This window comes from Crocodylus porosus, unplaced genomic scaffold (genome assembly GCF_001723895.1).
Source record: "Crocodylus porosus isolate Cpor-Errol unplaced genomic scaffold, CroPor_comp1, whole genome shotgun sequence".
Lineage (NCBI taxonomy): Eukaryota > Metazoa > Chordata > Crocodylia > Crocodylidae > Crocodylus > Crocodylus porosus.
This window is the reverse complement of record NW_017728906.1, coordinates 106,209,757-106,222,332: the sequence shown is the minus strand read 5'-3', so window position 1 is coordinate 106,222,332 and position 12,576 is coordinate 106,209,757. Positions and strand designations below refer to the sequence as shown.

Sequence of the window (12,576 nt, the reverse complement as noted above, 5' to 3'; positions counted from 1 at the left end):
AGTGTGAGACACAAGAGGGGCAGGCAGCTGCTGCAGAGCCAGAGCTGCCTACACCCCCCCAACTCCCCCCCCCGATGTCTCTGCATCCCTTGCCTCTCACCTCCACAGCCTCGGAACCCTGTACCCCCTGGTCCAGAAACCTCAGTTTGCTTTTTTTTTGAGCTCACTTAGAAAACTATATCCAAGAATTAAGTGAAATAATACATATAACGGAAAAAGCAACCACTCAAAAGTTAGGAAACGAAACCTTAGTATTAAACATTTATTTTTGGATACCTAAGGCGACAATGCAGTTACATAATCGCATACTATTTAGACATAATTATATAGCTATTATAAGGCACATCATATTTACTCCAATCTAAGACTAAAGGATTTTCCCCATTCAACAAGGAGGAGAGAAGCCCCTCATCTTGCATTTTGGGGCTGGAGCCATAGCCACAGCCACTGTGTGTCCCCCTGCCACCTCTGGCCCCCAACCCCACCTGCTTCCCTGCAGCCTCTGTCTACCCTCCACATCCTTGGCTTTTCCATCTGCCTTTTAGACTGCCCCTCTCTCTCATCTCCCCACATCCCACACCCATTGCCCCCCTACCTCTCCCCCTAGCCCACCCCTGCCACCGGGGTGGATTTGACTGACATGAAATCTATTTAAATCACTGGTCAGGATGCCTTGATTTAATCATTTTTTTCCTACAGAAAGTGCATTCTTGTTGTAACTTTATTTAACTTCTTCACACTTTTTACTTTTAGACAGAGGTAAGGGCTTGACTCTACACAGAAGGTTGTAGAGAGACAAGAGGGCTGATGGGTAGGTATTCAGGTCTTTTATCTCTCATCTCCATATACTGCTGTTAACAAGGATGTTATCTCTGGAGACACCAATCCCCAGTTTGAGAGCTGAAACTGAGCATCACAGAGATGCTTAATGTGATCTTCTAGACTGAGCACCATGTTCTGCTGGGCAGAGTTAATCTTTACTAATCTACAGAGGAGCCTCTGAGAACCCCATAAGATTGGGCCCTTAATATAGTCTATGGTAGGTTGTGACCTATTTATAAAACTTTTTAGAAAAGTTTACATGAATATATCAAATATATCAAATAATATATAATTAGAAGTTATCATTCCATGATGATGTCTTTGAGCTTTAATGCATCTTAAATTAAAACTATCTTTATTTAAGTTTTATTTTTTTAAAAGTCTTTTAAAGAAAAAAATATAAAAATACAAATAAATAAAAATCTGATTTTTTATTACTATTTTTAAATCGTTATCCACCCTGCCTGCCACTTTCCCTTTGCTCCATCTCCTGCAGACTCCAGTCCCATTCCAGCCCAGGCCACAGAGTATTTGTTTGCTCCAGCCCTCAGTGCTACAAGGCTAAGCTGGGGCCAGAGCAAGCACATGATTTGGGTCCCAGGTTGGAGTGGGGTCAGGCCTTGCCAGGACAAAGATAAGCAGCCAAGAGAGGGTGAGAGGAGACAGAGAGAAGGAGAATCTGATGCAGCAGGGGGTAGGCACAGAGGTGGGGGGGCCATGAACAAGTGGCAGAAGGCAAGGTATACAGTGTTTTATACCTTTTGCCTGCCCTGCAGTTTAAGATAACCCTCCAATAATTAGATCTGAAAACTAACAAAATGTAGACATTTTCCACTTACAGAATCTAATTATTAGAGAATCACTCTAAATTCTGGTAAATACAATATTTTACTAATTCATTAGACATACGAGTCCTTTTTTTGGGAAAAGGAACATAAGGCAGCTTACAAAAAAGACAAAATAATTTATAAAAACAGATACAATATTAAATAAGATATACAAATACTCCCCAACAACATGGCAACTTAAGGTTGCTTGCTAAATACCTGCCTAAATAAGGTGGTGTTGCAATGCTTCAGGAAGATGTCCAGGCTCAGGACATGAGGGCCTAATTTCAAGGTTGCCCATACAACCTTACTCTGGTATTCTCTAACTTCAGAGAGCTTGGTCTTGCAACCTTAATACTAATTTTTATGTAATCATATGTAGATTGAATTACAATAAAAGCTGCATATATGTTTAACTTCACCCAGCCTTTACTTTTGTATTCTAATTCAGATAGTTGATATTGTAGCAACAGCCCTTGATACAGGTCTGCCCTGCCAGGCAGCAGGTAAATAAGGGGTTATAGATTCTTACCAAGATCATATTGGTGCAATTTTTTAACATGATACAAGGCAACTTTGCGACCATACATTGTGTTATTTTTGCAAGGTATGATTCATCCCTTACTACTTTACCATTGAAAGACAAGATTCCCCCACACCACCCATCAGCATGTGGGGGGAAGCCCCTCATCTTAAGTTTGCATACAAGAATACTGCACTATATACATTGCCTACCTTTAAACAACTGGTACTCAGTAATGGAAACCAACTATAAAGTTGATTAAATGCAGCCAACACTGAGCATGACTATAAAACATATGACCCACATTGGGCAAACACGCTGATGGGAACCTACAATTTTTTTTTTTTATTTTTTTTTTTGGGGGGGGGGGGGGGGTTAATTTTGTGTCTCAGGCCAAATCGGTTCTAAATCCTATCAACTGAACAAACAAAACCTCAATCGTTCAAGTCTATCTGGCACTATCACCAGCAAGTATCTTCCTTCCTAGATTCTTCAGCCTGCGGCTTCAGTTACTCCTAAATCTACAGCAGGCATCTGGAGATCTTGGATTTCAGATGCCCCCAAGTCTCACTTGCCCTTAAGCTCAAAGGAAGCTAGGGAGAAATTCCTCATCACCATAAAATAGGAGTGTAGCTGAGATCCTTCCACTGGAAGACTATAGTAGACTCTTGTACAGGGTTCTTCTATCCGCAGTGCATTGGACAGGTCTCCACCCTTTACTACACAATGCCATTCAAGGTGACCTTGGCCCTAGGAACAGACAACTGCAGCCCAGAATACTGATCATAGCCTTAAAAATGCTGAGAAGCGATAGGATAGCTATCTATCCACAACAATAGATTTTTTTTGCAATACACACATACACAACAAACCTACAAGCTTCAAACACAAAACAGTTACAGAATCATACAGCTGTTACAATACACATACCCATGCTCCCACATACCCATTACAAAAACTCACACCTGTGCTCCCTGCACTGTTATAATTATGTTCAGTCTTTGCTCTTATCTTTAGCGTCTATTCTCTATTACGTAGCTTTTATTCCATTTCTCCTGCACTGTCACCGTCATCTCCACAAAGACAGATTAGCACAGGCTATCTGAATAAAACATATAGTAGTACCCACAGACTAAAAGTCCCCCTCACCAATAACTCTTTTTCAAGGCATGGTGAGCCACTACACTGACTACATTTCAACTTCCTCTTCAGTCCCACAGCTGAGTTGGGCCCTTCTTTCCCGTTTCCAATTATCCCCATTTCTTCACCAGCCTTAAACGTCTGGCAAACATCGTCAAACAGGGCCCCAAACAGTTCACCAGAATCCCTTTTGCCCTTCTCTCAGCCTTTCACATATGATTAGTGTGGCCCACCCACCATGAGGTGAAGCCAGACCAGGTTGCCCTGCACCTCATCTGCAGATAAATATTGGATCATCCCAGGACTCATGACAAAAATACCCAGTTCTAGTCATGAGCGAGGGGCTAATTAGCACATGGATCTTTTGGGGGTGGGGGAGGGTATGTGGAGCACACACACACATCCTGCACAGTGCTGAGCTGTTGGGTCACCAAAGCTTGAAATGCTGTTGACACTGTTGGGGCACATAATGGTAAATCATGAGCCTTTTGGCTTTGGACTAGTAGCATACATATTCTGCACTCTATATAAGTAGGTGCTAAAGTTGTTTGTGGAGCACCTAAACTAAAGCTTGCAGCAGTTTCAGAAAAGGTAAAATGCACCAACGCTTGGTGAACTAAATCTATGAATACTATTAGCAAATTGCTACAGCTATGTTTATTTCCAGGTCAGTGTTTTCAAATTTGCCCCTCACTTCCATGTGCTTGGGGAGAACAGGGTCTGTCAGTAAAGAGGGGGAAAGGAGTCCCAGGAGAAAGTAGTTGGGGAGGAGGGAGAGCACAAACGGACTACCTGACCCCCACCCAGATTTATCTTCCCTGCTGTAGCAGTGAGAGGTTTACAAATGCGAGACAAACCTTCAATAATTAAATTCTATACCTGGAAAATTATATCAAATGTATACATTTTCTATACATAGAATCTAATTATTGGGGAGTTCATCTTATAAAACAGGATCATCTTACAAATCGAGTGAATAATGTAGTTTCATTTTGTTTTGCTATTTTAGGGCAATAGGTTTAACTTCTTAATGAAACTGAGTACAACAATTTCTTCAGACGAGTCTCTGATTGCTAATTTCCCATCCCTTTACTTTATCTCAGTCTATTACAGCTGCCTTTAAAAACTCTGGCTCTTTTATTAGGAGATATTAAAAATCTCTGTCAGCAAATTAAGTATACTGACTTGACTTAAACATACAGAGCAAAATCCCCTTCTTGAAAAAGTTGCTTCCTGACAAAAGAGGCAAATTTTTTAGTAAAAAGATAAATCTACAAATGCAATGTTCTAGGTATGTTCAAGTAAATTCTGGGCTTAGTACATAATTTTCAGAGCAATGATTCTCACATCTTTTAGGACTGAAGGCCCCTTATGAGACGTCAGGCATTCCTTAGAAAATGTCAGCTCTTAATTTCACTCAATTTTTGACTACAGAAAAACAACAGAACAATTCTTTTGGTGCAAAGAACTCAGAACAACTACAACAGGTCAGAAACTTTTTCACACTATGAATTACTATTTGTAAACACTGGGTTTATTGGTTTAGGCATTGGGAAACTGCTGTTGTTGAGATCTCCAAGGTAGGAAAGAAGCTAAAAGTGTGACAGGAGGTCAATGAAAATGTAAATAGGTGGAAGTTAGGAACATAATGGGTAGAGAAGGGATAGGGGGAAGGGGAAATAATGGGTGAAGGAATGCAAACAGTAAGCATGGGAGACTGCTGTAGTATTGATTTCTCCAAGGTAGAAAAAGGTCTTTGAAAAAGTAAATAGGTGGAAGTTAAGATGACAATGGGTAGACGGGGGGACAGGAGGGGAGGAAGTGGGGAAAAATGTATACATGGTAAGTTCAGGCAGGTATTTGGTGAATCAGATGTTAAGCAGGTTGCAATGTGTCATATCCAATCCAATGTCTATATTAAGTCCATGATTTTTTGTATCCCATAGATTTAGGAAGTGAATTTTGCAGGCTCATCTACAAAAGGTGTTTTGTAAATTCCCTTTGAGGATTAGAACTAAGAGATCAGAGAGGGAGTAGCTGTCTTGTGAGAAGTGTGCCCCCACAGGTAATTGCATATATTTTTGTCTTTGATGGATTTTTAGTGTATATTCATTCTGGTACACAGTTGTTTGGTTTCTCCTACATATTTTCCATCAGGGCATTTGGTGCCCTCTGACTAGTTTGTAACTAGTAACATTAGGCCACTAGATCCCCTCTCAGCCTTCTCTTGTGGAAGTTGAACAGGTTCAGGTCCCATATCCTGTCCTCATAGGGCCTGCCCTGCTGCTCCCTGATCATGCACGTGGTCCTCCTTTGGACCCTGTTAATCTTGTCCGCATCCCTCTTGAACTGCGGCGCCCAGAACTGGATGCAGTACTCCAGCCGCGGCCTAACCAGTGCCGCATAGAGGGGGAGTATCACCTCCTTGGATCTCCTTGAGATGCATCTGTGGATGCATGACAAGGTGCAGCTGGCCTTCCTGACTGCATCTCTACACTGCCAGCCCATGTTCATCTTGGCATCAATGAAGACTCCAAGATCCTTTTCTGCCTCTGCCCTGATGAGAAGGGAGTTCCCAAACCTATAGGTATGGTGCTGGTTCTTCCTCCCCAGGTGCAGCACCTGGCACTTGTCAATGTTGAATCCCATCCTATTCTCATCCGCCCACCCCTGTAACCTGTCTAGGTCCAATTGTAGCCTAGTCCTTCCTTCTAGCATGCCCACATCCCCCCACATCTTAGTGTCATCAGCAAATTTGAAGAGGGTGCTTTTTACCCCCTCGTCCAAGTCCCTGATGAAGATGTTGAACAGTGCAGGCCTGAGGACCGAGCACTGCCCACATCCCTCCAGGTCAAAAATGACCCATACACCACCACTCTCTGGTTGCGGCCCTCCAGCTAGTTGGTGACTCATTTGACTGTGCAGGTGTCGACACCACAGTCCCCCAGTTTTTTAATGAGAACGGGGTGAGAGACAGTGTTGAAAGCCTTCCGAAAGTCCAGAAAGACTATGTCCACTGCTATCCCTGCATCTAAGGATTTGGTGACCTGGTCGTAGAAGGCCACCAGGTTGGTCCGACAGGACCTGCCTCTAATGAACCCGTGTTGCCCTTAAGCAAAATCTACTCCTTTAAGAACTTGGACTTTGAAAAAAACAAGGGACCATGGGACAGCTAGGATTTATTATTGTAGAAAAACCCAAGAGACAAAAGGGAAATAATTCCCTAGGAAGAAAGAGAGGATCCACATATGTGGGTAAAGGAAACGAAAGACAAAAAAACCCAACAATTTCCAGTACTGAATTTTCCCACATTGAAAAACTGTTCTGACCATCCGTGACCCTGACACAATAGGAGGCAAAAACAATAGTCCAACTGGAAGTACAATTAGACTGGAAAGAGGAAGCAGTAGTCCCTGGATATGGCTGCAAGAAGGAAATGGAAATGGGACTTAAAATCAGGGCTGAACATTCAGATAGGACTGGCCAGAAGCTATGACGGTTATCACGCGCTCATGAGCTACACAGTCCAAACTTCTGAATTGTAGGATATGATGTGGTGCAAGCTATAAAAAGGAGGGAGAGAAGGGAAGAGAGAAAAAAAATTAAGAATGAAATGTACCCCAAATACTCAACTTGGGACAGATAAAAGGGGTGGGAACGGCAATCCCAATGTGAAATACAGAAATTGCCATATATACTCAAATCCAAGACAAGGTGCCCATCCATCCCCACCCCCCATCACTGGGGGAGGGGGAAGAGCCTAGTCTTAGATCTGAGTACTGGCCAGGGGCAGGCAGAGCTCAGCTCTGGCTATGGCCCCAGGTTCTGGGCCCAAGGCAGAGCTGAGTCACTGCCTGCCCCAGGCCAGGGTGCCTTGTGTGGTAGGGGAGGGGATGTGCAGCAAGGGAAGCATGGGGAGACTGCATGGTAGGGAGAGTGCATGGGAGAGACCACACAGCCTGCTCTACCCATCCACTTGCTCCACCCACCCTCCACTCCTGCTTGCCTTCAGCTCTAGCTCCAGCCTGGACAAGATCAGAGCTACCTTCGTTACTTCTCCCTGGCCAGGCCAGGGCTGGGGCCACCACCAATGCTGACTGCTCCTAAGCAAGAGATGCCGCCCAGAAGATAAGCAGCAGGAGAGGTCAAGCACAGTAGGGACAGGCATTAGGGGTACAGGCACAGGTGTAGAGGCAGGACATACAGGGGGGACACGGAGTAAGGGTGCCCAAAAGGGCAAGGTTCTGGCCTCCATCAGCTGCTTACAAGCTTGTGAAGAATGCAATACATCTGCTCACTCAATTGAAATAGTGACTGTGCATACTCTTGTGTCCTATTCCTTGACTAGCTATGAAGCAACAGATTTTAAATAGCTCATATAGATTTTTAAAGCCTTTAATAGTACAGGCCAGGAGTCAGCAGGCTGGATCCAGGCTGTGGATTCTGAGAATTTAGCCTGTGGAGCCAAGCAGCGCGAGGGGAGGAGGAAGAGGAAGCGGGGGGCACATCTGGGCAGCAAGGAGAAGCAGCAGTGGTGGCAACAACAACCCAGGTCAAGAGCACTAACTTGCTGCAGACCCAAGCCAGGCTGATCTGGCCTGGTAGTCTAAAAGATTGGTTACCTCTGGCATAAGCAGTGGTTAAATTCAAAAGAGATCTTAAGAACTTTGCTCTTTAACTCGGGCAATTGCACTTTTATTATAGTGGCCCACTCAAATAGAGGAACTTCTCACCGACACAAAGCACAACCAATTTGTAGACAAGTGAAATGCTATTTGTATTGATAGGGCACTAAGCAAACCATATCTCATGAACATAAGACTTAACAATTTCTTCCCTTTCCCCCCCACGTAAAAATTCACCATATTTTAGTTCGTATTTATTATATAGAATTTTAAAAATTGTAACTTATAGTACTTATTTTATAATGCCCCAAGAGCCTGGCAGGAAAGGAAGAAAGAGAACTGGCTGGCTGAGCAGTCAGCACTGAATCTTTCCTATACTGCATACCTAAATAGCATTGATTTAATTAATGAATATATGAGAGAAAGGAAGTGACTCTTGCATTCTCCAGGTCTGCTTTAAATTTTCAGAAGTGGTAGTGTTAGGCTGATATTGCTGCTGTGAAGGTCCAAGAATTGTGTGAAAGGTAAGGGAGGGGGCATTGTTTTTACCTGATGATGAATGTCTGAAATTCAAAAACTTGTCTAACTCCATCTCAACTATGCAGTTGGTCAAATAAAAGATACCACCCTAAGAAATCCTTGCCCCTCACTTAATTTTCACGGGGGAAAAAGATCTGGAATCCTAACCATTTCCTATTAAGAACTGATAAAAATAAACCCAAAAGAATAAGCCAGAATTTCATTTTCAGTGACAATTAACATTGCCTCTCAAGGTTTTCAATGATCATCTAGCCTTGTCTTAATGACCCCCAAGTAGTCTCCTATTTTTTTCATGCTAAGAACAGAATGACTTCTCTTTTTTAAATCTGTATGAAACAGACCAAATGAATTTGTCCTTTAAGTTTATCCAAGACAATTTTGCAGGATAAAAGAGTTTTCTCACTTTGATCAACTATGCCTTTAAATGACTGGAAAATGATTCCAGACAGTTAAGTAACTCTATTTTCATTTCAATCATGAACTCCAAAAATGTTACTGCTGGCATAACTGTTTAAAAAAAAAATTACGAGCCACCTAAACAACCCAGAGATAGTAGAAGTATGATGCCACTTATATGTGCTGTTGGGAAAAGAGAAGGAAGTAGGCTTCCCATCAGAAGGTTGTTCCCTGAATCCTAATTTAAAGTTCCATTCCTGCAGCAGAATCTACCGATAGGAGATGGTCTCCTAAATTTGAAGTCTCCTTCCCCAATGCATTAAACTGCCTTTCTTCCTTCATATGGGCTGTTGCAGTCTTTGAGCTAGTTTTCCCACCTCATCTCAGCCTTTTTGATGCTGTGAGATTTAAAAAAAAAAAACCCAAAACACTCTACTACTCTATTCTTTCTCCATCATTCTTTAATCTTACTTGAGAATGAACCCCAGTACCTACCACTACAGCTGCCTGAAGTAACAGGCATTTGCATTGTGTATAATCTCTTATACCCCATGACTGTATAAAGTTACACTGATTTCACATTTGGAAGACTATCTTTAAAACCATAAAAAGGCTGTGGTCTTTGTTTTTACAGGCATAAGCTTAAATCCTACAGGAACTGATGACTGACACCCTTCATCATGGTAGCACAGCTGGGGGTAGGGGTCATTGGGGTACCAGCCTTGAGTGACATCCTGACAAGGAGGGGGGAGGGGAAAGGGGGCACAAAGCTTCCCATACACCTAAACTTGTCAAACCAATATAGAACAGGTTACTATACTACTGCTCATTAATAATGCATTCAAGGGATAGATTTTTTTAAATTAAATATTGTAGGATCCAAAATGATTAAAAGAACACTTATGTTTTCTATATATGTTAAGAAATTTAACAAGACTCTCTTTCATAGTTAGTTTAATAACTATGATACACTTCCAATAGTACAGCTTTTGAGATAATGGATTTATTTGCAGTTAAATGAAAGGTCATTTTATATAATTATATTAACGGTAGTTGGCAAAGTCCCTTTGAATTGTTTTTCTTCCTTTCAGGATAACATTTCAGTGGAGATCAACGGATGACATATTCCTTCCTATCTGTTATCTGAGATACAGTTCCTCAATTGCATATTCACCCATTTGTTAAATAAGAGACTGCCAAGAGGGAAAAAAAGTACTAGAACACATTTTCAAAAACCACACTTTTGTTGTATTTATTCACTAACCAACTTCCTTGGATGTTAGTCTAGAAAAGAATTGAGGACTTCATGATCGTAAGTGACTCATTATAGAGACAGACCTATGTCCCAGAGATCCTTCTTTTGTGGTGTTTAATTTGTAATAGACAACTGAGTCAAGCTACATTTCTGCAATGCTGGTCACGCCCTACAGAATGAAAAATTTTGGTCATCCCCAAGCTATCCTGATCCGGCTCTCAGGCTAGATTTGGTTCACAGAGCCATCATATCCAGCTTTCAGGGTTCCCCATGGGTTCAGAAATTTGGTGGCATTACAAACCCCATGGGGAGCCCCAGGGCCAGATCCAGAGCACAGAGATGCATCGTCTGGCCTAGGGGCCAAAACTTCAGTGAAGGTGGTGCAGTGTCTGCTGCGACTCCAAGAGCTGCAGCAATTAATGCCATCATTGACAAATTCCAGCCCCACAAGTCAGATAATGTGGCTCCATGCATTAGCTCTAGCTGTTCGCTAAAATTGGATAATTTAACTATGTTTATCCACAGCTTTCCTTTCTTAGAACAGTAGGGTCTATGGATCCTTTATTATGATTATTTAAGCTTCCTTTAACCATAGTGGTGAAACAAAGACCTTTTTAAGTCCGAGCAGCATCCTTACTAGTTACTAGCATTTCTGAAGTCTCCTTCAGTTAGGATAAGTTCCCCAGGCAGCATATTTTAGATTTACTTTACTTGATTACAGACAGTGTTAAATATACTTTGAGATGCACATTAAGTTCTACCTAATGACAACAGAAAAAAATCCTTTGATGTCAAATTTCCATTTCTATTCTGAATGGTTTGTTTAATCTGCAATACAGGCCGTGGACTCTATACTTGAAGAGAGTAAGTTTACAGATAATCATAGACAACATTCTCCTATTTTTCATGCTAAGGTGTACACAACAGTTACAACGGGATTACCACTAGCAATGTGCCTCAAGTGTGGGAAGTATATGGACCAATAAAAATCTTTCCTTTTTGGAGTAAGGCCTGGAGAAAACCCTTACCAAAAATAAAGGAAATATCATTAATTAATTAAAGCCTGACTGCCACTGTGCAGAATTTGATCAAAAAATATTCCTTGATTTTACATGACTACTAAGACAGTTATGAGCACTACAACTATGAAGAATTAACAACACGATACCAGGTCTAAAATGTATTTAAAATGTTGAACATCACTTCCTTAATATTCCTGAACATACTTCCTTAAAGCATGCTAAACACATGCCAACTACAGAGACTGACCTCTTTGCTTCAACTTTCCTATAAATCCAGAATAAGTCCCTTCTGTGGCCTATTTAAGGTTATTTAAAAAACTAGAAACCAGCTAGCAGAATTCTTTCTAAGGTCCAGAAAAAGTCAGCAAAAAGGCTACCTACACACAGCAATGGGGATTTGAACTGTTTTACTATAGCAGTTTTAACTAAGAAAAATAGTTAAGAAGTAAAAAAAAGCTGTGTTTAGTAAAGCCCCAAGAGCAGTCAGATAGCTAGCTGTTCTGCATTGGCATAGCAGTTTATCCAAATTTTGTACTGGAACTTCTGTAGACATATTACAAATCTGATGAATTCATATCACATCTGAATTCAAATTTCTGCAAATAAAGTCTATAGAATTGTGACACTATTGTTATTTAGACATGGTCTTATTTAAAAGAATTTTAAAAAAAAATCAACTTCCTACACACCCCATCTGTGTTCTGTTCTACTCCAAGAAGAAAGTTGCTTCTATTCCATCTGGGTTGCTTGAAACTGTTTCCAAGTAATTATCTTGGGTTCTGGGAGAAAAAAAACGTTCTTCCTTCTTGTTTTCTGCTACTATATTACCTCATACATTTCCATAATGGGAGCCTCTGTAAAGAGGTGACATTAAAGTATGGACCTATTGTAAAAAAGTGAGCTTGTTTAAAAAAAAAACAAACAAACATACCCATGGCATTTTATATGTTTTACTGACCTGTTTATTACAGTTGTATAATTTACAAGTGAAACATTTTTTAAATAAGTGCTAGCCCTGAAAACTTCATGTAGTTTAATGTAAAAATTGGAGTTGTTTCTGGCTTATGGATAACAATAAAGAGATTCCATTTTTATGTTCTTTACTGTTATGATTACTGAAGAACCTGAATGGAGGTGACAAGGGGGTTCCAGCACACAGCTTTGAACTCACTGAGTTGGGGAAGCCCACCAGCTCCCTCTGACCTGGCATATGCAGAACCACATGCCAGGAGCCTGCCAGCATGCAGGGCTCCCAGGCACATGGCTATGCCTAGCTGAAGGCGCCAGTCAGGGGAGCCCCATGCAGAACTATACTGTGCACAGCATTTAGCTTCTGTGATCCCGGGCTCCACTTGCGCCCAATCTCAAGCTCCACATATGCTTGTAAGTTGAAATAGCGTGACTGAAATCTGATACCTGATCCCCC

General features: G+C 41.5%; 1 protein-coding gene across 1 annotated transcript in view; it reads right to left on the bottom strand.

Moving 5' to 3' along the window:
• LOC109306374 (dedicator of cytokinesis protein 9-like) overlaps nucleotides 1-12,576 on the bottom strand; it is a 98,207-nt gene that overhangs the window by 18,319 nt on the left and 67,312 nt on the right. The window lies entirely within an intron of this gene.